General features: G+C 36.0%; 1 protein-coding gene and 1 pseudogene across 1 annotated transcript in view; both read right to left on the minus strand.

Annotated features, from left to right (window-relative positions):
• Gmds (GDP-mannose 4,6-dehydratase) overlaps positions 1–25340 on the minus strand; it is a 624102-nt gene that overhangs the window by 425633 nt on the left and 173129 nt on the right. The gene's annotated exons all lie outside the window — the stretch shown is intronic.
• LOC107159528 lies at positions 9995–14619 on the minus strand (annotated as a pseudogene).

Below are 25340 nucleotides of genomic sequence, written 5' to 3' on the forward strand. Positions count from 1 at the left end.
ATATATATAGTATATATATATATATATATATATATATATATATATATATATATACTATATGTGTGTGTAGTTATTATTTTGTTTTGTTTTTGAAAAATTCTACAAATAAAGTAGGAATGTAACATAAAGTGCCTGGATTTTGTGAATCAGTGAGACTGATTGATTGGCATTTGGTTCTGCTGCACTCTAGTGTTTACAAACACTAAATTTGGGCTTTCCTTAACCAATGATATCTAGAAGTTGTGGGTAACTTGCACATCATTTCTGAAGTTTCCTGAAAGGAAGACAGAAAGATAACAACAAATGAAGGCAAGAGAGCAGAGGAATGAAATAAAAAGGAAGAAGTGGAAGAAAAGAAACTATCATAGGCAGTACAATAATGGCTTACAAAAATAAATATTTGAGTAACTCCTTGCCACAATATATCTGTAGTGTACCTACCTTGGTAAGCCACACTTTTAAAGTTAACCTTGAACCTTGAAATAAAAGGAGGGGGGGGAACTAGCTCACCAAAGAACCCATATAAATTAAAGCTTGAAGTTGGGCTGGGCCACTTTCCATTGAAGATCAGCCCCCTCCTGCCCCCTTCCTGACACAAAGCTGGCTTTGTCCCCAGCACGGCATCAGCTGCACGGGACAGGGCGTACATGTTGAAAAGCAGCTGTTTGCTGACAGATTGTGAGCTGGGAAGCTAAAGCTAAGTGAAGTGGTTAACCCACATCCCTTCCCCACCGATAAAGTGCTTTGATAAGCAAGCTGTACTGGCAAAAGCTGGAAAGGCTGACAAGAGGCCAGCTCTCAGGAATGAATGCAGGCCTGTCTGGAGGAGCCTGAGTTTTCACATATTCCTTGTTGGCATTCACTTCAGGTCCCCAATCTCTGCTGGGCCTGCATGTTTCAGTGTTCTTTCAACTAGCAGTAATACCAATTCTCTGATATGCCAAAGCTATATCCTGTTCATACAGAAAAACAAATATTTTTTTTTAATCTTCAAGAAACCACCTCTTCAAGAAATTTTTCTCTAAAGTATTTTTTTTCCCAATTCAAACTCCTACTAGAAATAGAGCATTAAAGAAAACACTTCCTGAAAAATGATCCAACCAGTGACTGCTGAGTCACGTGGGCATAAATTTTTCTCCCATGTTTACTAACAGAATGAAACTTTAAGTTTAAAAACACAGACATAATTTGGGGTTTCAACTAGTATGAACCTCTAGATACACTGTTGCTAATATAAAGCCAGAGGGTCCAGGCAATTTGATTCTGCACTAGCCCTCACAGATGCTTTCCTTCAAAAATGTGGTCCTCGGGCTGGGGATATGGCTCAAGTGGTAGCGCGCTCGCCTGGCATGCATGCAGCCCGGGTTCGATCCTCAGCACCACATACAAACAAAGATGTTGTGTCCGCCGAAAAACTAAAAATAAATATTAAACTCTCTCTCTCTCTCTCTCTCTCTCTCTCTCTTAAAAAAAGAAACAAACAAAAATGTGGTCCTCATTCAAATTTGTGACAAAAGAGCTTGGATTCTATTAATATACTTTCTCTGAGCCCAGGGGCTCCTGCTAGGTATGGTTTGAATATCCCCTCTAAAACTCATGTTGAAATTTGCCATTGTGATGGTATTGTGAGGTGAAACATTTAAGGGGTGATCAGATCATGAGTGCCTCACCCTCAGAATGGCTTAATGGAACAGATTAATAGATTCATGTCCTTGTCACAGGAGTGGGTTAGTCATGGAGGAAGTGGCTTTGTTACAAAATCAAGCACTCTCTGAACCAAATGATACCCATTGCCTTGAAACAATGCAGCAAGAAGGCCCTCCAGATGCAGCCTCTAGATCTTGGACTTCCAAGCCTCCAGAAATATGAGCTGGATACACATCTACTATCTATAATTTACCCAGTCTGTGGTTTTCTGTTATAGCAGCATGAAACAGACTGAGACAGCTCCTTAGTACCTGTCAGAGCAAACTCAACCACACTACCCCTCTGCAAAGGTGGGATGTAGATGAGGACAGGTATGCCACCACATTCACTGTCTGAAGGACTGAAGACATGCCTCAATATCAAGATTGGGCCAACATGAACATTTATTAGCATTGATCACTATACGCTGGCTGAAATCCTGTTTAAGGAAATATAATTTTATAAGCATGCTATTTAAAGACAAAATCAATGAATGTGTAAAATTAGAGGTGGTTTCCTGGTTACACATATGAGGAAAGAGTTGTATGATCTACCTGGCTTACTTGCTATCAGAAATGATTGCTCTTTTTAGCAAACATCAATATTATCTTCATATGCACTATTTATATGTTCTTTTCTAGCAGAGATGTGCATTAACTTTTAAAACAAAATATATCAGCTAGTAAGAGCTGTAGAGAACTCTGTTTGAGTTGAACTAAGGGCAGTAGGAATTGATGGGGTTGAGTATATACTACACCAAAATGCCACCTTGGCATTTGAGAAAACAGCAGAAACACGAAGGTCCCTCTCCCCTTATTCCCTGAAACAGGTCATAAAACTCTCTTTCCAGAAGTGCTGTTCCCATATCCAGAGGACAGTAATGACCTTATGTCTGATGACACAACAACACAAAGAAGAATCTGTTCAGGGCTTGCTGAGCTCTGCATCATAGCTTACTACCAAACTACAATCAAATGATAATAGCTGTTGTCCTCCAATCACATTTCTCCATCATCATACTGCTCCATAATCCTTTCCTTCTTCATAAAACAGAGCATACGAATACAAAGGCTTCCCTCTTTCTTTAAGTCTTCATTTCCTAAGGCACCAATATCACATAAAACTTTTATAAAAAAAAAGTTTTTCTTTTTAATCTGTCTTTTGTTATAGGGGCTATAGTCATGAACTTTGAAATGAATGACAAGTCTTATTACTTTGTCTTCCCCTTGGAGGCAAATTTACTTGCAGGATTCTTGCTCTGTGATTTTCAAGACAAATGCTCAAAAGGGTATTATACCATGAAGAAATGCATGCACTCATTTATAAAAAATGTATATATGTTTATGTGCCTGTATACAAAAACAGTTCTGACAACTGCAAAACCTGATGCAAAAGGTGAAAAAATATTAGAGAAATGAATGTTTAAAATACTGCTACAGGATGTAGGGAAAACAAAACAAAAACATAATGAAGAAAATGAAATGCAAGTGAATGTGACTATTTCAGTTGCCCGGAGAAAGGTATGTTAACTAATGGACTACAAGTAACAATAACCGTACCAATTACATTTATCTCATCTCAGACCATTTAATTAAACTATTTTTCCTGAGACATTTTTACAGAGCCATATTGACACCAAGGCCATTTTGACTGTGCTTAAAGAAAACAAACCATTGAAGAGTTTCAACCACTAAAATACACTACTGACACTTGATCCAGTCCCTGGTCCTTACTCTCCCACTCTTGGGCCTGAAGGACAAACGGGGAGCCGGGAGAGACAGGGACTGGGGTCAGAAGTACAGCAGTTCTGAAGCGAATCTGTTAAACATACTGTGATATATTTTTAAAACATCAATTTGTTTTAAACACCTTAATGTGACTTTGTAAAAATAGACAAATTTTTTGGAAATTATTAGAGAAGTTTCAGGTAAGAGTGGTAGAAAGCATGCTACAATTAGCAGTGTGGCAGAAATGAAGAAAAGAATACCTTTTAAAGAGGTCCAAAAGCACAGGCAATGATATCTTCCATAAATATAGTCATTTTCCCACATGGCACATACACATGTACTGTCTAAGGCCCACCCCTCTCAAGGAAAGCATATTAATGGAATTTGGGTCAAACATCCTGAGAGACTTTTTTTACCCCTAAAGGAGATAACCGAACAGTGGAAAGTCACAATAGAAGGTCTTATAATTTTAGAAAAGGTAGTAAAGGAAGTTAACTTTTTGAATGCTACATGAACTTATGTTTGTGAGTTCCTATCTATTAAAACTAACTTAAAAAATCATTGCCTTGAAAGGTAAATATTTCAAAATATTTCATACTTACCGAAAAGGAAAAAATGTAACAAATTATCCATAATGGGTAAGAAAATATCTCAGATTTCTTTCTTCCTTTTTATGCCCAAAAGCTGACCAACACATCATTGGGTTCTATCTGTTCTACCCTTACCCAATTTTTAATCCACTTCTTCCTACTAATCTACCGGCACTGCATTCTTGATCCCCCTACACTATCTATTCTCCAACTCTAGCCAGAGTTGCTTTATAATTTGTACTCTACAGCTTATAGCATTAATTACATGAGAAAATTATTCCAAAACAGATTTATAGGCCTCATCAATTGACAGAAAATTCTAAGTTCAAAAGTTTTGCCAAGACCACAGGAACATAACTTTGAATATGGACCCCAGATGATTCTGATGTAGGTCATCTTCAGATCATAATTTGAGAAGGACTAGGCTATGAGATTCAAATCCCTCATCATTTTCAAAAAAAAAAAAAAAACAAAAAACAAATAATAAACATTAGGAATTTAGTATTTGTAATACAGCCAATGGTAACTAAAAAGCCTAGTGACAAAAGTCATTACTTATTTCACTTGCTTTCTTTGCCTTACATTATAACACTGTACAAAGTATGGTTTTACTCACAAAGACCTCCCAAAACTTAGCCTTTCTCTTGTTAAATCAAACACCAATGTGACACTTTGTGCACCTTTCCTTGGTTCACTAAAGTACTAGTAAACACAGGATTACAGCTATAGTTGAGGTTTTTAGCATTTTGTGGGGATTTGATAAATGCCATGAGTCAAGTGACCTAGAAGACTTAACAGCAACAAGCTCAAGTTTACTGCTGGCACTCAATATGTTAGTCCAAGGAAGCTGCCCCAGGAACCGCCACCCTCCTTGGAACTCGCTTACCTGGCTTCACGATTTGGACATTCTCACTGTTAAATGAAAGGCTGCTCTTACATGTAATTTTGTATAACGATGAGGGTCTCCTTCCATTTACATGCAATTTCCCTTCTCTCTCCCTTTCCCTCCCAACTCTCATCCCTGTTTAATGTTAATCTTCTTCTCCTGCTCTTCCTCCCTGCTCTGTTCTTAGTTGCTCTCCTTATATCAAAGATGACATTTGGCATTTATTTTTTAGGGATTGGCTAGCTTCACTTAGCATAATCTGCTCTAGTGCCATCCATTTCCCTGCAAATGCCATGATTTTGTCATTTTTTTAGTGCTGAGTAGTACTCCATTGTGTATAAATGCCACATTTTTTTTTTATCCATTCATCTATTGAAGGGCATCTAGGTTGGTTCCACAGTCTAGCTATTGTGAATTGTGCTGCTATGAACATCGATGTAGCAGTATCCCTATAGTACGCTCTTTTAAGGTCTTTAGGGAATAGTCCAAGAAGGGCAATAGCTGGGTCAAATGGTGGTTCCATTCCCAGCTTTCCAAGGAATCTCCATACTGCTTTCCACATTGGCTGCACCAATTTGCAGTCCCACCAGCAATGAACAAGTGTACCCTTTTCCCCACATCCTCGCCAGCACTTGTTGTTGTTTGACNCAGTATGTAAAACGTGGAATGTGTAGCCAATGTGATTCTGGCAATCTGGTATACTGGGGGGGGGGGAATGGGAGTTAATAACTCACTTGAATCAAATGTATGAAATATGATATGTCAAGAGCTATGTAATGTTTTGAACAACTAATAAAAAAGATTTGATATTAGTGTTTTTTATTTTAATCATTGTTCAGCCACAGTTATAATAATGAGATTTGTATTCTATGTGTAATGTCATCATTTAATGACTTCTATATAGATTCACTATAACTTTATGCCCCAGTGGAAAAAAATTCCGTATTTGATGTATTATATTTCCACAGCAAGGCTTATTTGTTAACTAGTATTTAATAAATCATAAACCAATTGCAAAAAAAAAGAAAGGCTGCACTACTGTCCAAAATATCTGTTCTATGCCATATAAATCTTCATTTGATCCAAGCAATTGCATAGAAAAAGCAGCCAAGTATACCTCATCAAACCTTAGTTCCTTTTGTCAGTTTATGTCAGTAGTCTTGGCACCTTGGTAAGCTGGATGGAGCTATAAAAAATACATGCCAGGGCACTGGGAGCCCCAAAGAGATGTAGAAAGAATGGATGGTGAAGCATCATATCCAAAACCTAGCACTTGGGCAGTCTAAAATAGCAGTGGCCCATCATAGGTACCAAAGAATATTTGTAATGTGGCTATTGCATATGTAAAATAATATTTTGGATTTTGGGGAATAAACAAATACACCATTAAGCTTAATCTTACTTGCTTTCTAATAAACGTTTTTAACATGGCTATTAGAAAATTTTAGGGTATTTTCCAGTACTGGGTATTGAACCCTGAGTCTAAAAGTATGCTGGGTAAGCATTCTGCCACTAAGCTATATCCTCACCCCTGGGAAGGCCATTTTTAATGGGAACATGTCAAGTGTTCTATGTTTAAATATGATTTCTGACAGAATTTTAAAAATATTTGACTTTGGAAATTTTTTTCTTGTTTATGCTTTTTTCCTCCCCAGACTTTGCTAACAGCACAATTTCATTAGAAACCATCCATTCATTAAAAGCTTATAAAATCATCTAGAAAAGGAGTCTTCCAGGAGGTCCCTCCACACATACACAATTATTACTTCTGTAGTCACTAGTGTATTTAGATCTTCTTGAATCAATTTTAATAATTTATATTTTCCTGTAAAATTCATTTCAGTAATTCTTCCATAGTCTAACAATTAAAATTCTTACAATTAAATAAGATCCCATTCTAAAAGATAAATTCTCTCTGAAATTTATTTCATTTCTCATTTCTGATATTTTTGGGTATTCAATTGTTCTCTTTTTCTTGATGATATTGCCAATCAATAATCATTTTTTACATTCATTAATTCTATTGTTTATATATTTCTATGCAAATGCTTAAGCTGTCAAATATGAAACTTGAAAATTAACTTGGCCTCTAAAAATTGATGTGCAAATTAAAAAAAATGTAGATGAGGGATTTGCCAATGATAATTAAGACAGTAATTTGTAAATGTATTATATTTTAGGTTTTGATTAATGACTATTTGCATGATGATCTGTTCATATGAAGATCAAAATAAAAATTATACTTAAACAAATTTGGCAGCTTAAGCATTTGAATCACATACATTTATTACTTTGTCTAGTTTTTATGGGCTCATGATTTTTAAAAAGAAAACTTAATCAAAGAGGATTTATATGTTATTTGAATAAAACAACAGTAGCCTGCTTATTTTCCAACACATTTTTCATACTTGTTGGGAGAAGAGTGATAAGGAAATATGGGTAGTGATCACAAGACTAAAAATATCCCTCAAATCCATCATAATCCTTGCATTAAATGGTGGTTTGAGGAATTAGTTTTAATATTCAAGTAAAAATATTTTTCTACTTACATATACTCACGAATGTGTGCTGCATGCAAGCACGCTCTCACACACAAAGGAATCACTAAAAATTCTGACTATATTGAACACAAATTTCACTATTTTGTTTGGAAAAATTCCAGATACTAAAAAATCAGAAGCAGCCTGAATATACACTAAACCAATACCCAATTCACACCCTAGATTATAGTCTTATTGCAAGTGACATTTGATATAACCCATTAAAACACAAATTTTCTGGCAATTCTCTTTAGATGGTCTTGCACAGTCCAAGTTATATTAAGAGTTTTGAGTACATAAAATAGTTTGGCACTATTCTTGAAAACTGGATTCACCAATATAACATTACCAAATAATGAACTGGAGGAGTGAGAAGAGGTGTGATTACTGTGGTCACAGAGGGACATGGTCTTATAGTAAATTTGTGTAAACCAAATTTATCGTGGAGTTCCTCTAAAATAGCCAGTCATGGGACATGATTTTTTAAAACTGAAATATATTCAAATCATTCACAGATTTTTTAAAGAATAAATTTGCTTGAGATTATACATATTAAATTTTTTAACATGCTCTGTCATCCTATCAAGAAAATTCCATGGACAAACTACATTTAGTGTTAGAAAATCGGGGTATCAAGGTAGGATAACTTTCATTTCGGACACTTTTTAGAGAAGAAATATCAATGCTTCCTCACTGCTTATACCCTGAGCTCACACTGACCAACAGTACTTGTGTATGGCACAAACACCCTTAAAAACAGTATCCAAGAAGAAAGCGATCATCCTTCAGTTTACACACTCTCATCTGCTAATAGTCTCCGCTGGCCAACAGCAGAGAACTCATTCAAACATCAGATCTGGTTAAGCTATGGATGTCCCCCATTAGAAACCTTTCCCTACTTTGGAGATAAGAAAACACTCTGCTAAACCGTGTTCTAGAAGATTAACTATTTTCCCTTTCACATTTACATCTATAACCCATGTAGAACTGCTATGTATGATGTGCGACAGATTTCCCTAGAGCCAGGCAATTGTCAGCACCAATTGGAGAAGATGAGTTCCCCAAGGCACTACACAATGTCCTTCACACTTTGTTCCACTGGTCTGTTTGTCACTCTCAGGCCAAAGGCTCACTGTTTTAATTAGCATGATTTAAAATAAATGTTAATAATCAATTCCTCCCACCATGCCACATTTTCCTTCAAGAGTTTATTGGCAATTATTATTCCTTTGCATATTCATATAAATTTTGTAATCAGTTTACATACCCACACATAAATCTGCTGGAGAATGCTTACAAAGCTATAATGAATAGGGAAGAGTCTACATTCTAATGTTAGTGAATCTTCCTACCACTTCCATTTCATTACTCCTTTTGTTTAGGCCTTTTTTAGTTCCTCTCAATCATATTTTTTCCTGGTGTGATCTTGTTTTTCAGTACATTTATTTGACATTTTACTGCTGCTGTAAACAATATCCTTTTTAAATTTTGTTTTCTGCTTGTTGCTGCTAAATAGAAATACAACTGATTTTATTCACTGGAGTGATTCTGTATCCAGCAACACTTCCACTAAAGAGTGGACAACTATGCCCATTTCACCACCCACATATCAATATGATAGTTACTAGAGATGGGGCTGATAGGAGAAAAAGTAAGGTTACATAAGCATGGGTGGGAGGGTTGACTCACGATGGGAATTGTGCCCTAAGAAGAAGGTACATCAGAGAGCTTGCTCTCTCTCTCCCCACATCCTGCCACATGAAGTCACAGTGAGAAGGCAAGCCAGGATGAGAACCCTCACTAGGAATTCAACCTACCATGATCTTGCAATTTCTAACCCCCACAATTGTATGACATTAAATTTCTCGTTTATTTCTCTCAGTTTATGGTATTTTTTTAAATGGGAGCCTAGACTAATTCCTAAAGTTACTTATTAGTTATAGTAACTTATCTTTGATTTCTTTTGGAATTTTCTTTGTTTGCAAACATGTTTATCTGCAAATAAGAAGATATTCCTGCCTTTCCAATATTACAATTTATTTGTTCATTTGTTTAACGATTTGTCTAACTGCACTGGTTATGTCCTCCTGACAATACCAATAAGGTGCTAGTGAGCAACCTTGCCTCATTCCCAAGAATTTTCACCAGTATGCATAAGGTTCTTTGTAAACCCTTTTAGCTGCACTGTGATACAGATTAATGGCTCTCCAAATATGTCCATGTCCTAATCCTCCAGAACTGTGCATTTGTTATACTTTAAAAATAACAAAAAGTACTTTGGGGTGGGAGATTAAGTTAAGAATTTTTGAGCTACTAACATTGTCCTGGATTATCTGGGTGGCCCCATGGTAACTAGTAGGGTCCTTTAACAGAAAATGATGAAAGATAATCATAGTCAGAAAGATGCTATATTGACAGAAGCAGAGGTTGGAAAGGTGGGATGCAGGCAGCCTCCTAAAGCTGTAAAAGGCAAGGAAATGAATTCTGCCATGGAACCTCCGGAAGGAACATAGCCATGAACAGACCTCAGTTTTAGCCCATGGACACCCTTTTTTTTTTTTTTTGGACTTCTGGTGTCCAGAACCATAGGACAATATATTTCCTTTTTAAGTCACAAAGTTTGTGATAATTTGTGACAGCAGCAGTAAGAAACTACCTTTTGGAAGTTTCCTTATTACTAAATAATTTTCTGCTTCAGGTAAGAGAATCATCATTTTCTCCATGATTTAAATAATACTGTGAAATATACTAACAAATTTGAAGGCACCCTTGTATTCTTGGAATAACCTCACTTGGCTTGGGATTACAAGTTTGTTTGTTTACAAAAGTTTAACCCTATAATATCCTTTCTCTTAATATTCTTGTCAATTTCTACTATCAAAGTTATACTTTTTAAAAAATAAGTTGAGGTGTGTTCCTTATTTTCATGTTCTCTGGAAGAGTAAGTATAAGCCTAAGGCTATAAGGCCATGCTGAGCCCAATGATGGATCTGCTCACCTGAGTTGGTCAGGTTACTCAATTCTTCCATATCTTCTATTTTTTTCTTCTGTGACTAGAAGTTAGTAAGAAAAATGGGCTAAAATCTCTGACTGGTTGTAGTTTGTCAACTTCGCCTTCTAGTTCAGCCAACTTCTACTGCATTATAGTTTGAGGCTAGCCTGTTAAGAAATATTTAGAATTGTTCCCTCCCTGCAAACCTTTACCATTAATTACAAAGTATCTTCTACCTATGGCAGTATGTTTTTTTAATATTTATTTATTTTTAGTTGTACTTGGACACAATACCTTTATTTCACTTATTTATTTTTATGTGGTGCTGAGGATTGAACCCAGGGTCTCGCACATGTGAGGTGAGCGCTCTACTGCTAAGCCACAACCCAGCCCTGGCAGTACGTTTTTACTACCATTTTCTTCTTATATTTAGGAAGGCTTTACAAAAGCAGTTGTATCTAAACTAAAAATTAAAGGGTAAGGAGATAACAACTGTGTAAAGAGGGGTCCTGCCTCTACACAGCAAAGACAAGGTCTTAGAAGCAAAAGAAAATATGGTTCCTCCAAGAAACTGAAAAATCTTCATAGTCTAACATCTGAGTGTAAGAACCACAGTCTATTGTCTTCATTCCTTTCTCAATAGCAGTAAGAATCCTAATTTTGTTCTGGTATTCAGTCTCCCAGGTGGTCAGAAACCACATGGTCTACACAGACGAAAAGGTAAATAATTACTGCTGCAAGCTAAATATGATACTTCTAATTTTCTGGTGAAAAGAAGAGAAAACTTCAGGAAAAGGCTATCACCTTGAGTAAAGTGATGTTCATGAAAGAAAACCTGGATGTCTGAAGTTGTTGCAACCATTCTGTGACAATGAGGGGAATAGCCCCTGAAAAAAGCCAATACAGTTTTTCAAGCTGAAATGATAGAAGGAGCTTACACTAACACTGTTAACCTGTTCCTGTGTCCAGGGTTTCTGCTAAACAAGCCTATGTATTTTTATTGTTTAGGGCACTTTAGGTTGAGTTTTCTGCTCTGAGTAGCTGATAAATTCTTTTATAACATTTCTTGATTTTTTTAAAATCCCTTGCTTTAACTGAGAAGAGATTGAAGAATTGTTTATTTCCGAAACTGAATTATCTTTATAAGAGAAAAGATATTTACCTTTTTCCAAAACATTGCTAAACATCCATATTACATGATAATCTAAAATATTAAGAAATTTAAATTTTAAATGTTATAAAAATATGTAACCATTCTATTATACTTAAAAATGATCATTTTACAAAGATTCTATTCAAAAATATAGTTTCTATGTCTGGTCATGACAAAGCACAAGTACAAAGAATTAAGAAACAATACATGGAAATAAGTATAATTAGACATGAGGAAAGCAAAAATGCACACACACACAATGCAGGCCAGCTGGAGTCATTTCACAAGAAACTGCTAGGCTTCTCTGAGTTTTTAAACACATTCATAAGTATGAAAATACTAAAAATTCAAATTATCTTCACATCCTCACTAATTACGTTTTCATAGTTAGCCTACCAAATATTTGTAATCAAAATATTTCAAATTTCAGGAAATAATAGAAGAATAAAATACTATATTTCACCACATAATTGTGCCACTGCAGTAATGTATATTTACAATATTCTGTGCAATCTCATCTTGCATCAAAACCAGTTTAGTAACAAATGATTTTTAAGTCATACCCACACAACTTAAAAAAGGAAAAAAAAAAGCTTCACATAATGATTGCATCCCACTTTTTTGCAGGAAAAAAGGGCATAAAATCTGCAACTATTATACAGTAAAATTCAGTACACATTCCTAATGAATTTATTCAATAGATTAAAATTTCACAGCATATAATTTTAAGAAGTGTGAAATTAAACACATTGAGAAAAATATTTTCAGGTTCAATTTATCAAACAAAAACTTAATATTAGAACTATAAATAATCACAGAATATCTCAAGATAAAATATTTCTATTAATGAATATGCATTGGTAACTGGGTTAGCATTATCAAGTAAATAAATCAAGTAAACATTGGGAAATTAAACTGTAGGTGAGTTTCCTATTTTTATGAATTTGCAGCCTCCCACATGTACCACAGTCTCCAGTAGAAAACCTACAGGCTTATTGGCTGAAAGAACTAATGGACAACGTATAGGGCATGTACAGATGGTAGAGCGTGATGTCAATTACAAAAATTGCCAGTGAAAGGAAAGAGGGAAGATGCAGCCTAAGTTCTGTATATGAACTCCAATCAAATCTCTGGCTGATCTATAAACCAGGCTAAGGTGAAAGAACTGAATGATGATGTAAGTGTCCAGGAGGATGAATTTGTAGTTTAAGTCATCCAAACTAACTTTTGCAAAAACAAAAGCAAATCCATCAACACTTTTGGGAAGAATTTAACAAAATCTAGAAGACAAGATTCAGTCTCAAAAAATACGACAATCAACAAGACTAACTCTGACATGGTCCAGATGTTGAAATTATCAAAGATTTTCTTTTCCTTTTTAAAAGTTTTATTTCAGAAAACTTTTTGCATATTGTTCTGTTTACAATGCCAACATTTAAAGGGTCAGTAAAATTAACTAAACAATAAAATAGCCAGAAATCTCTACAAGCAGAGGGAAAACATAAAATGCTACTTTGTAGAGAACACACAGTCTGGTTTTTATTCAGAACAAAAAAAAAAAAAAAAAGAAACTTTAATCATACTAGCAGAAAGTCAGCCTAGGTTTGGAATCTGCATAGACAGATTATACTACACACACAGTGATGACAGCATTATGTTAAAAGAATTGATTTGCTGCTGCATTTGTCTACTGCTTGTCTAATAATATCAACAAGGATAAACAGCACCATCAACTAGTATTTATAGCAGTCCTTACATTGCTGAAGCATCAGCACAGCATTTCATATCTCTCACACTCTGGATTCCTTTGTTCACCTGAGCTTCCTCCTCTGCAGCAAAGTCCTTTTTCATATTGAAGGTCTTATGAACCTCCTTAGGAGTTTTCCCCTTCCTTGATCATACTGTCAACAGGCTTGCCTATAACATCAAGGAAACCTTTGATATCTAAGTAGCTTACAGTCAGAATAAGTACAAAAAGCATTTCTTGGTCAACTTTCAGGAATGCTTGGTCCCAAACAGGGACACTGTCTGTTCATTTTTCTTTGTTCTCATTATCCTTAGGAGGAGGAGGAGGTTCATCCCTGTGGTGGGTGCCCTGCTGAATGGTCTCTTTAATATTGCTCTGTTACCATTTGGTAGAAGAACTGCATCATTGTCTCCTTCACCATCCATTTCCAAATCTTCCAGCAGGGTCTTCACTGTCAAATGGTTTGGCAATTTCTACATTAATTTCAAATATCTCTCCATCTGAACACATATATCTCAATTGAAGACATGGTGTTGGGTCTCAAGAGATGGGAGATGGGAGGCAGAGGCTGCTGGAAGTGAGGTGGCATCTACACAAGAAAAGAAAGTTGGAGGATAAAGCCACTACCCACAGAAGGATTTTCAAGCAGTGACTGAAACTTGGATCAGGGAAATATGCTCATGATGATTGAAAGGAAATATTATAATAGAAATAACACATCATAAGAAATAACCAGATAAAAATTCTAGAACTTGAAAAACATCATATTGAAATAAAATGGGTTTTGTGCAGCAGCAAGAGGGCTTAGTAGCAGATCGCTGATGACAGAGAAAATGTCAAGAAAATCAAAGATAGAGTAATAGAAATGAAAGGATCTGAGGAATGGAGAAAAAAAATACTGATCAAAATGGTGAAATCTTAGCTACTTGATGAATAATATTAAAGCATTCCTTTAACTGTGTTCTAGGAGAAAAGAAAAAAAAGAATGGGAAGAAGAAATTAATTTTCTCAGTAAATTAAAATTACTAATTTATCATATTCATAGAGGTCAGCAAATCCCAAGCGAGATAAATAACAAAGAAAACCCCACCTCTGCATGTCCAATGATAAAGTTGATCACCTGTCACGTGGCCCACTGTTTATAGTATAACAGTCACAGCCTTCCTGTGTGCTGTCACCTCTGGGTGTGATGTCTCTGGCATTTGCACTGTCCAGATCTCACCTTGAGATGTCAAATTATTTTCTCTCTTTCTCAACCATTCTTCCCTCAACTTAGAGGCAGTATCACATGGTAACATGTTGATAGAGTTATTGATGGAGTGGCAACATTAATTGGTATTTCCCTCTGTTTATATATTCCTTGCTATTTTATTTTAAAAGAATAAGCCCACTCTGTGCATTTTATGTATATCTGTGGGTTAAATATCAGAATATTCAGTATAAAATAGTGGTTAACAACCTGGATTTTGAAATCAAATGTATTTGAATCTTAGTTTGAGATTTTTCTAGATTCCTCAGAACCATCTAAAAAAATACCCATTATTATTCCATTATGAAAATTAAATGCTTTTATCTGCACACTGCCTAACACACAGAAAACACCCAATAGTTGTTTTAAACTTAATCATTATCATAAGTATTATATTTAAAGAGGCAACTAAGGCATTTTACTTTACTAAAACAAATCAAAATTAAGCATTTGGAATTCATGCAATAAATAAATTTAATGACAGTACTAATTATAAGATAAACCCTTATTTCATGTATCACACAGAAAGAAAAAAGCCTTGCCAAGTGAAAGAGAATACTCTATTACTTGTATGTCACCTTCTGATTATAAAGCAAGTAATATGTACATTTTTAAATCAAGTAAATAAGGTATGTAAACAGTAATTCCCCCTTGTCTGCAGTTTCACTTACCAATGGTCAACTAAGGTCCAAAAATATTATATCCAAAATTTCAACAAGAAACAATTCATAAGTTTGAAATTGCACACTGCTCTGAGTAACATGATAAAATCTCATGCCATTCCTCTCTGTCCATCCTGGGGATGTGAATCATCCCTTTGTCTAGTGTATCTGCACTATATCGGCTACGAACTCTTCAGTCACTTAGTAGCCAGCCATCTCAGTTATCAGATCTATCCACAGGGTGTAATAGTACTTGTGTTTTGGGAGCATTTACGTAGTAGCTTATTGCTACATGACAAGGCCTATGTCATTCATCTCATTTCTCATCATGAAGCCACTGTATCATTTCACATCATCACAAGAAGAAGGGTGAATACAGTATGATATTTATAGAAATATTCACATATCTTTTATTCTAGTATATTGTTCTATTTATTCTATTTTCTTATTAGTTATTATCATTAATCACAACCTGTACCTACCTAATTAATAAATTAAACTTTATCATCGGTATGTATGCATAAGAATAAACATAGCATATATGGTGTTTGATACTATGTGCCATTTCAGAAATTTGCTGGGAGTCTTGCAATGAATGTATGCTACTCCTTGGATAAAGGGAGACTACTGTATTAACTCATTTAGTTCTCACAAAGTCCTACAAAATAGATACACATGTTTTCCATAAATCAGATGAAGAAACTGTAGTCCACAAAGGTTAAAAAAAAATTGCTCAAACTTGATTTCAGAGTTCTTTCTACTAGCTATTGTACATTATGCTTTTCTTGGATTCTGTCATTTCATTACTTGAAATGTTCCTATAACAAAGGTCTTAACTCTTTATTATATCAGACTCAGATTGGTGAAAAAAAAGGGAACATTCCATGTCAGAGGTGACAAAATAAGTCACCTATTATTTATTATGAAATTCTACACAGAGGACTAGTGAATTTCAACCCTGACTGCCCATTAGAAACAGTTCAGGTGCTTACAAAACCACAAATAAAGGGAAATAACTCCAGATGTTAAATGATCTTTATCAAACTTCTACTTCAGAGATAAACAACTAAAATTACTCACTGGATACCTTCCCAGATCAGTGACCTTGTTTCCTACAGACATCATCACTATCCCTATCTCAACCATAGCACACAAATTGCAGTGAGGTCCTTCTGTGTCTCCCCAACTGATTGCTCAGCCCTTCCAAGGAAAGACGCCATGAGGGTATATTCTATACACAGTTCAGTGCCAGGACAGAGCAGAAGCCCAATAAGTAAGTGCTGAATGAATGGATAAACTTTCTCTTCCTCCAATTCATACTTACAATCAGTTACATTCATTTTTTAAAATAAAACGTAATCACATCTCCAATTTTCTTTTCCAGATATAAATCTAACTATTAAACCTCACACATCTTAATCCCTGGGAATACTGAACTACTCATATCTTTTTTTTTGCAATTATTTAATTTATTTATTATACACTAATGTACCTCACTATTTATTCATATTTTTTCATTTTTATTGGCACATTAAAATTATACATAACAGTGGGATTGGTTATAATATATTCATACATGCACAAAATAAAATAGTATAATTTGATCAGTTTCATTCCTCAGTACCTCCCCTATCCTTCCCCTCCCTCCCCTAATCCCCCCCTTCTTCTATTCTACCAGTCTCCCTCCTATTTTCTTTTAATTTGTTACAAATTGTTATACATGACAGTAGAGTGAATTTTGACACATTGCACACAAATGGAATACAACATATTATTCTTCTGGCTGAACATGGTGTAAATCACACCAGTAGTGTAATCATACTTACATATAGGGTAATCATGTGTGTCGTTCTATGGTTCTTCCCCTCACTCCCCTTTATACAATCTAAAGTTCCTTCATTCTTCCCTATCACCAACACCACTCCCACTATGGATCAGTATGTGCTTACCAAATATTCAGCTTTTGGGGTTTTGGGTACTGGCTGATTTCACTTAGCATGGTATTCTCTAGTTCCACCCATTTACCTATAAATGCGATAATTTCATTTTTCTTTAAGGCTGAGTAAGATTCCCTTGTGTATATGTATCACTTTTTTTTTATCCATTCATCTGTTGAAGAGCATCCAGGTTGGTTCCATAGTTGAGCTATTGTGAATTGAACTGCTAGAAAATATTGATGTGGCTACATCACTGTGGTATGCTGATTTTAAGTCCTTTGGGTATAAACCAAGGAGTGGGATACTGGGTCAAATGGTGGTTTCATTCCAAGTTTTCTAAGGAATCGCCATACTGCTTTCCATAGTGGTTGTACCAATTTGAAGTCCCACCAGCAATATATGACTGTACTTTTTTCCCCAACACTTATTATTGCTTATATTCTTGAGAGTTGCCATTCTGACTGTAGTGAGATGAAATCATAGAGTAGTTTTTATTTGCATTTCTCTAATTACTAGAGATGTTGAACATTTTTCCATGATGTTGACTGACTGTATTTCTTCTTCTGTGAAGTCTCTGTTTCAGTTTCTTAGCCCATTTATTGATTGTATTATTTGGTTTTGTGGTGTTAAGTTTTTTGAGTTCTTTATATATCCTGAAGATTAGTGCTCTATCTGAGGTGCTTGTAGTAATGATTTTTTCCCATTCTGTAGGCTCTCTCTTCACATTACTGATTGCTTACTTTGCTGAGAAGAGACTTTTTGGTTTCCATTCCACTCATTGATTCTTAATTTTACTTCTTGTGCTTTAAGAGTCTTGTTAAGAAACTCAGGTCCTAAGCCAATACGATGAATATTTGGGCCTACTTTTTCTTCTATTAGGCTTAGGGTCTCTGTTCTAGTGCCAAAGTCTTTGATCCACTTTGAGTTGATTTTTTTGCAGGGTAAGAGAGAGAGGTTTAATTTCATTTTGCTACATATGGATTTCCAGTTTTCCTAGCACTATTGGTTAAAGAGGCTATCTTTTCTCTAATGTATGTTTTTGGCACTTTTGTCTAATAGATAACTCTATTTATATGGGTTTGTCTTTGTACCTTCTAATTTGTACCATTGGTCTACATGTCTGTTTTGGTGCCAATACCATGTTTATTGTTGTTGTTGTTGTTACTATAGCTTTGTAGTATAATTTAAGGTCTGGTATTATGATGCCTCCTGCTTTACTCTTTTTGCTAAGGATTGCTTTGGCTATTCTGGGTCTCTTATTTTTCCAGATGAATTTTATGATTGCTTTTTCTAGTTCTATAAGGAATGATGTTGGGATTCTAATTGGAATTGCATTAAATCTGCATAATAGTTTTAGTAGTATGTCTTTCTGTATTATCACATTTTCCCAAGAAATTGACAATTCCACCAATTTAAAAATCATAGTCATTCTTCAAAAAATAAATTAAATTCTATCTTTTTTATTAAAATCTGCCTGGTACCCTCAAATAAAATGTCTCTTTAATAATCTGTAGTCAAATTAAAGGAATAAAAATGGAGAAATACAGAAAGTTATTTCTTTTATGTTTCAGAGTGCTAAGAAATCAATATCAGATAAAATCAATATAACACTATAAATTAGAATTTGCTGCTGTCCAAAAACCACATGTAGCTGGTGGGTATTTAAAATGTGACTAGTGCAGCTAAGAAACTAGATTTTAATTTCCTTTGAATTCAACTAATTAAAATATAAGTGTGAATAGTCACATGTTCACAGCTGCCATATCAGGCAACACAGGTCTAGCAGCACATTGAGCTACACCTTGGAGCACTATCTTAAGCCTCATCCTACACAATATTTTATTAATATCTTAGGTATTTCAATGATAAAAAGCTACAATAAGTTATTAGTAATTTGGAAGGAGAAATAATGCCCCTGAAGCAGATATTAACTATTGGTACCAAGGTCCACATCTAGTACATATAATGAAATCAAATATAGTGTTGAAGGCAACAATGGACCTGTGAGATCTTAACATCTAAGGATATGGTAGCCATCTTCATATTTGTGAGCACTAATATTCACACAAGGAAACTGCTGCACAACACATTCCTCACTATATGTCCCATTGTTAATTAGCAATAATATATAATTATAATAATATATAAATATAATAATATATAATTACTATATAAACTGAATAAAACACCAAACCCCCAAAACAAACACAAAAAGTGTCACGGATTATGATGGTGTAGGTGCATTGGTATACAAGCAAGGAAAGGAAAATAAAACAGACTTTAATTAACTGAGGCTCAAAATGACACTAACTACTCAATGAAGCTGATGGCATCATGGCTATACATAGATGGAAACTGTCTCCAAAGTGAAGGAGGATAGCCACTCTACCCTCTTAAGGTTGTGCCTGACTTGTGAACTGTCAGCATATCACACCAAAAGCAAAGCTTTATCTATCTGGAACAGTATTCATTAATAGGGACCAGGATAGTATGGGGAGCTGAAAATCACATCTGTGGAAGATTGGAGAAAAGCCCAAGAAGATTTAACTTGGAATAACAGGTCATAATAATTCTTATCATGTTGTAACTCTCCTGATATATCTGGGAAAAAGTAAAATAGAAGAGAGATCTAACTCTTTTTCCTTATTCTGGAGGTAAAAGTTAAAGGCAGAAAGATCTATTGTGAACATGGGAAGAACTTTCAAATAAAGTCTTCTGAAGGTGGTAACAAAGATGTTCAAGAACATTGCTATCCACCACACTGAGGATCACTGTGAAGGGTGTGGAGGACAGAAGCAGGGAATGGAGAAGAAACCATCAAAGCCTATACTTGGAAGTTCAAGCAGAGATCAAAAGAAAATAATTTAGTGTTCATAACTGCCATATAAATCTAAGTTGCACCTGGGAGGCAGAGCTAGATCTTCTAATCCTCAATATAGACTGTCCACTAGAATAGAGTAATTCACAGGTGTTCAAGTTGTTTTAAAGGTAATAGGCTTCAGTTGCAGCTGCTGGAGTGATGTCCATTAAACATGCCATCATGTACAGAGTTTCTTTATGAACGCAATACAGAGTTATACATATCTGAAAATACATCATTTATCAGAACTAGAATTTTCTTTAAATTTAAAAAGGGAGAATTTGGTCATTAGAATAATTATAAGCTATTTTATAGTTTTATTTATAGTGTTTATAATTACCCCTTTCATAATTGATGCTAATAGAAAATGATTTATTATTGAGACATAAAATTTGTACATCCTTATGGAGTAATTCAATACATATATACAATGTGTCATAATCAAATTAGGATAATAAGCATTTCTAACTCTTCAACCATTAATTACTTTTGTGTGTTGGAAATTTCGTGCTCTTGTTAATTTTAAACATATCACAGAAATTAAGCATTTTTTCATGCACTTGTTGGCTGTTGTGTGTCTTCTTTTGAGAAACTTCTGATTATTTCTTTAGTCCATTTTTTAAATTGGATTATTCAGGTTTTTGTTTTCATGACTGTTTTTAGCTCCTTGTGTATTCTGGATATTAACCCTTTACTGAATGAATGGTTTGCAAATATTTTCTCCCAGTCTGTGGGTTGCCTCTCAGTTTTGTTCATTATTTTCTTTGCTGCACAGGAGATTCTCAGCTTGATACAATCAAATTATTTTATTTTCACTTTTGTTGCCTGTACTTTTGTGGTCCTAACTGAAAAATCATTGCCTACACCATTGCCTATGTTTTCATGTAGTATATATGTCTTCAAATGTATCATAGATTAAACAAAAGTTACCCTACTATGCAATAAAGAAGAACCAGAATATATCCTCCACTACATGTTTTAGAGCTCCTTGCTTAACTACCGTCCATTCCCCTCCCAGCTTCCCACCTGGGGTTTAACATTTAGATATTTGATCTATTTTGAATTGATTTTTGTGTTCAGGGAGAGGAAGGGGGAGAAGTTTCAGTCTTTCATTTATGTATATTCATTTTTTCCAGCATCATTGCATGTTCTTAGCACCTCAATAAAATCTCAGTTGGCTATATGAATGCAGATTAATTTCTGGGTTCTGTTCCATTTGTTTATGTATCTGTTTGTATGCCAGTACCAAGCTGTTTTAGCTTTGCAGTATGTTTCAAAGTCAAGTATTAGGATACTTCCAACATAACCCTCTATCCCACTCAGGATCCCTTTGGCTACTCTGGGTTTTTTGTGGTTCCATATGAATTTAGGATTGTTTTGTCTGTTTGTATAACTTCATTGAACCTATAGAACATTTGGGAGAGTATGGTTATTTTAACAACATTGATATTTTTTCCTATCCATGAACACAGGATATTTTTCCAGTTCTCTGTGTCCTGAATATATCATCAGTGTTTTTTTTTAAAGAGAGAGAGACAGAGAATTTTTTAATAGTTATTTTTTTAGTTTTCGCTGGACACAACATCTTTATTTTATTTTTATGTGATGCTGAGGATCGAACCTAGCAACCGTGCATGCCAGGCAAGCGTGCTACTGCTTAAGCCACATCCCCAGCCCCTCATCAGTGTTTTTTAATTTTCATTATAGAGATTTGTTGCTCTCATTTAGATTTACTCCTAAATAATTTTTTGAGTTTTTTTTTTTTGTAGCTGTTTTATTAATTTGCTTAGAAAGATTCTAAAAGTGTTGTTCAAGTGCTAAGGGGGAAAAATTTCAGATGTTCAGAGAGGGCATTGGCCTAAAAAGAATCTACAAGTAATAAACAGGAACTTCTTTAAAAATTAAGATAGGAAGTGCCATTTTCAGTACTGGCATTAAAGCCCAGTTTTTGAACTTTTTGAATTTTACAATATAAGTTTTATAGCTGAAATAACCAAAAATAATACAACCATACTTTTTAAATAACAAGAGAATGTACAGGTAAATATAAGCATGCCTCATTCTTTCACATACTATTTATTTTTTCTCTTGAACTATTCTCTTCTGTCTATAAACCACACAAGCAATGCTAGCGATATAAACACCCACATTGTACAGGTGAAAAATCAACTTAGTTTACACACCAGCTTCCCCAAGTGATGATGGCACCTGGTGTCCTCCCCCCAGACTTCTCTGCCTGTCTCTGTTCCTTGGTTGTGCACAGCAATCGCCTCACTACTTAAACTATCTATGACAGCCATGAGAGCCAGGGAGGGGCCTCCATAATGGTGGGCTTTTTTCCTTAAATACACAATAGGAAGCAAATTTTATTTTCAGGTCTTGGATAAACACAGCTTAAAACAGAAAAACAAAATGAAGCTAGTTTCTAAGTTCTGTAATTATATGAAAACTATTCATCCACTCATTCAAACAATATAGTTGAGTACCTATTATGAGCCATCACCATTCTAGACCCCATTGCATGATATCCATTCCAGGAGGTACAGCAAAAACAAAATTTCTGCCTTTGTGGATCTCATGATTCAGGCAGGGGAAGAAGGCCACTAAACAACATGAATAAGTACAATGTATGGGGTATGGTAGAAGAAAGTGCTATGGAGTAAGGAGCTGGGTACAGACAGAATGCAAGTCACAGAGAGTAAGGGAGCCGCTTACTAAGAAGGTGACCTCTGAAAAAACTCAAAGAAAGAAGCAAGCCATTGAAGGCCTCCAAGTGCAGAAGGCCCTGAGGCAGAAGCATGGCTGACCTGTCCCAGAGTCAGCAAGAAAGTCAATGTGACTAACACCTGGGGTAGAGGGAGAAATGTGCAGACAGGCCCTGAAGACCTCTACAGAACTGACCAATTGCTTGTTCACTGCCTTTCCCATCCACCTCATTCACTCACACTCTGCATTCCTGAACCTCACAGCCTCTGAGACCAGAGGCCATTAAATAAGAAGTCTTAATGGTAAAAATGTGGATGTGTAACCGATGTGATTCTGCAATCTGTATTTGGGGTAAAATTGGGAGTTCATAACCAACTTGAATCTAATGTATGAAATATGATATGTCAAGAGCTTTATAATGTTTTGAACAACCAATAAAAAAAAAGAAAAAGAAAATTACTGGCAAAAAAAAAAGAAAGAAAAGAAAGGAAAACATTTTTCTATAGATTGATTGTTTACCCCAAATCTACCCTCAAGTATGGTGTGCTTTCACTTTCACTGAAGAGTAAAAGTGATATTATATATATTGATCATACTAAAGATCTTAAATAGTTACCAATTCACATTATTTAAAACTACCTACTTCTGTAGAGATGATTGTTATAAATGTTTATCCAAGACCCAAATTTAATAATAGGAGACAAGAGGACAGAGGAAAAAATGTGTGTACTGATTTAAATTCTATCTCATAAGTCATTCTTTATTCATACAATACATTAAAAGCTTTCAACTGTTTTTATAGCTATGAGTTTTGACTTTAAAACCTAAAATCCTAAGCCACTGCAAGGTAGTTGGCTTGGGTTATTTCCTAGTGCTAAAAATTTGGCAGCTAAATAAAACTGAGAACTATATGTTAATCATTCACTCAATATTTTCTAGACCACAATTATGCATAGATCAGCATAAGAAACCAAAGAAACACCACCAGCAATATTCCCTGCACTAGCCCAGAAACAATTTCCCATCTGTGGTCTCAAGAGGGGAAGCTTCCCAGGGACTCAAGAGACACATCCCCCTCATGCCCTGGAAGGGGCACTCCCAGTGACCTGCATGTCATGTGCAGCAGCCCTCTTCCAGGTCACTTTCTCCCTTGAATAAATGTATAGTCGTTCCTCGGTATCCACAGGAGATTGGTTTTAGGACTCCTGCTCCATACAAAAACTCCTGGATGCTCAAGTCCCTTATTTAAAATCATCCTCCTGTCCACTTTAAATCATCTTTAGATGACTTACAATACCTAATACAATGCAAATGTGTTAGTAAGTAGTGCTTATACATCTGTACAGATAGGACAGATATTTTTTTCAAATATTTTCCAACCTCAGGTGCAGAATCTGCAAATATGGAAGGCCAACTAAATATTAGGAAATTTCACATAACTATACAAGTACATATAATTCAAAAACAAAAGTATAAATATCCTGGGTGCTGATTTTAAATTGCTGACCTAGAATATTTGCAGCTTACGATGAAAACTGGGAAGAAGGATGCTATATACTTAGGATCATTTGGACTAACACGGATATTTGTGAAGATTGCAAAGAACTGCGACAATGAAGATGGTGGCGAGGGGAGTGCATTGCCCCCGTGTGCCGCGTCACTGTGTGGGAGAATGACGAGTCAGGACGACTAAAGGCTACCTTGTTAGGAATTTCCAGCAAAAGTGGGGTGCTCCGGAACCTGGAGGAAGGATTTCCATCGCACGAGGATTGGCTACGGGGGCTCAAACACGAGAGATTTGTCCGCAAGGAGGGTCACACTGCTTGTTCGGCAAATCGCCCCACGGCTAGAGTCTGCGGTGCGCGCTGGGAAACGAGGAGATAGCGACGCAGGGATACAGCGCTGCAGTTTCTGCGGGCTTCTGCCAGCTGTGCAAGCACCATACTCAGTGCTGAATTCTAGGTTTGAGATGGGGGAAGGAAGCGGTCCAATTCGGTTCTCCACACCGATCAGACCACAGAGGAGGCCAGCGGCCACCATCTTGGAGAGCTGACGTCACCATCCCTATTTTCGAATGATCGCAGCTCATTCAGCCATAGAACAGATAATTTCAGGCTGCCATTCGCTTGCGGCTTGCAGACAAATTACTCAGGCTCAGTGCTAAATAACCCGCAGAAAGTGCTTCTTGGAGCCTGCTCTTATCAGAGCATGCACCAAGCACGGAAGAGCCGAGTTCCGGCTCCCGGAACTGCTCTGACCCAAGGCTAAGGAGCCCGCGGAAACTGCTTCTCAGTCCGGGTCCTGCTGAGTACTCTGGAGGTAAATACCAACCGAGCCTTCGTGGGCAGTGGCAACAGGACTGAGACGGGGCCTGTGAGGGCTGGTCAGGATTCACCCATTGCTTTGGTCACCCGGCAAAGGGAACGAAATGCTGCCATTCGCATAGGATACCAACATGGCAGAGATCTGATGTCATCAGAAAGTGGCGGAGGAGAGAACTTCATCAATACCAGCGGCGACAGAAACAGTTGGACTCCTGGTAGGGAGGGTGAGTCACAGACACCCGAGTCTCTCTCGCTTTGTCGTCCAGCCAGAGGGGAGGAGC

This window comes from Marmota marmota, unplaced genomic scaffold (assembly GCF_001458135.2).
Source record: "Marmota marmota marmota unplaced genomic scaffold, marMar, whole genome shotgun sequence".
Lineage (NCBI taxonomy): Eukaryota > Metazoa > Chordata > Mammalia > Rodentia > Sciuridae > Marmota > Marmota marmota.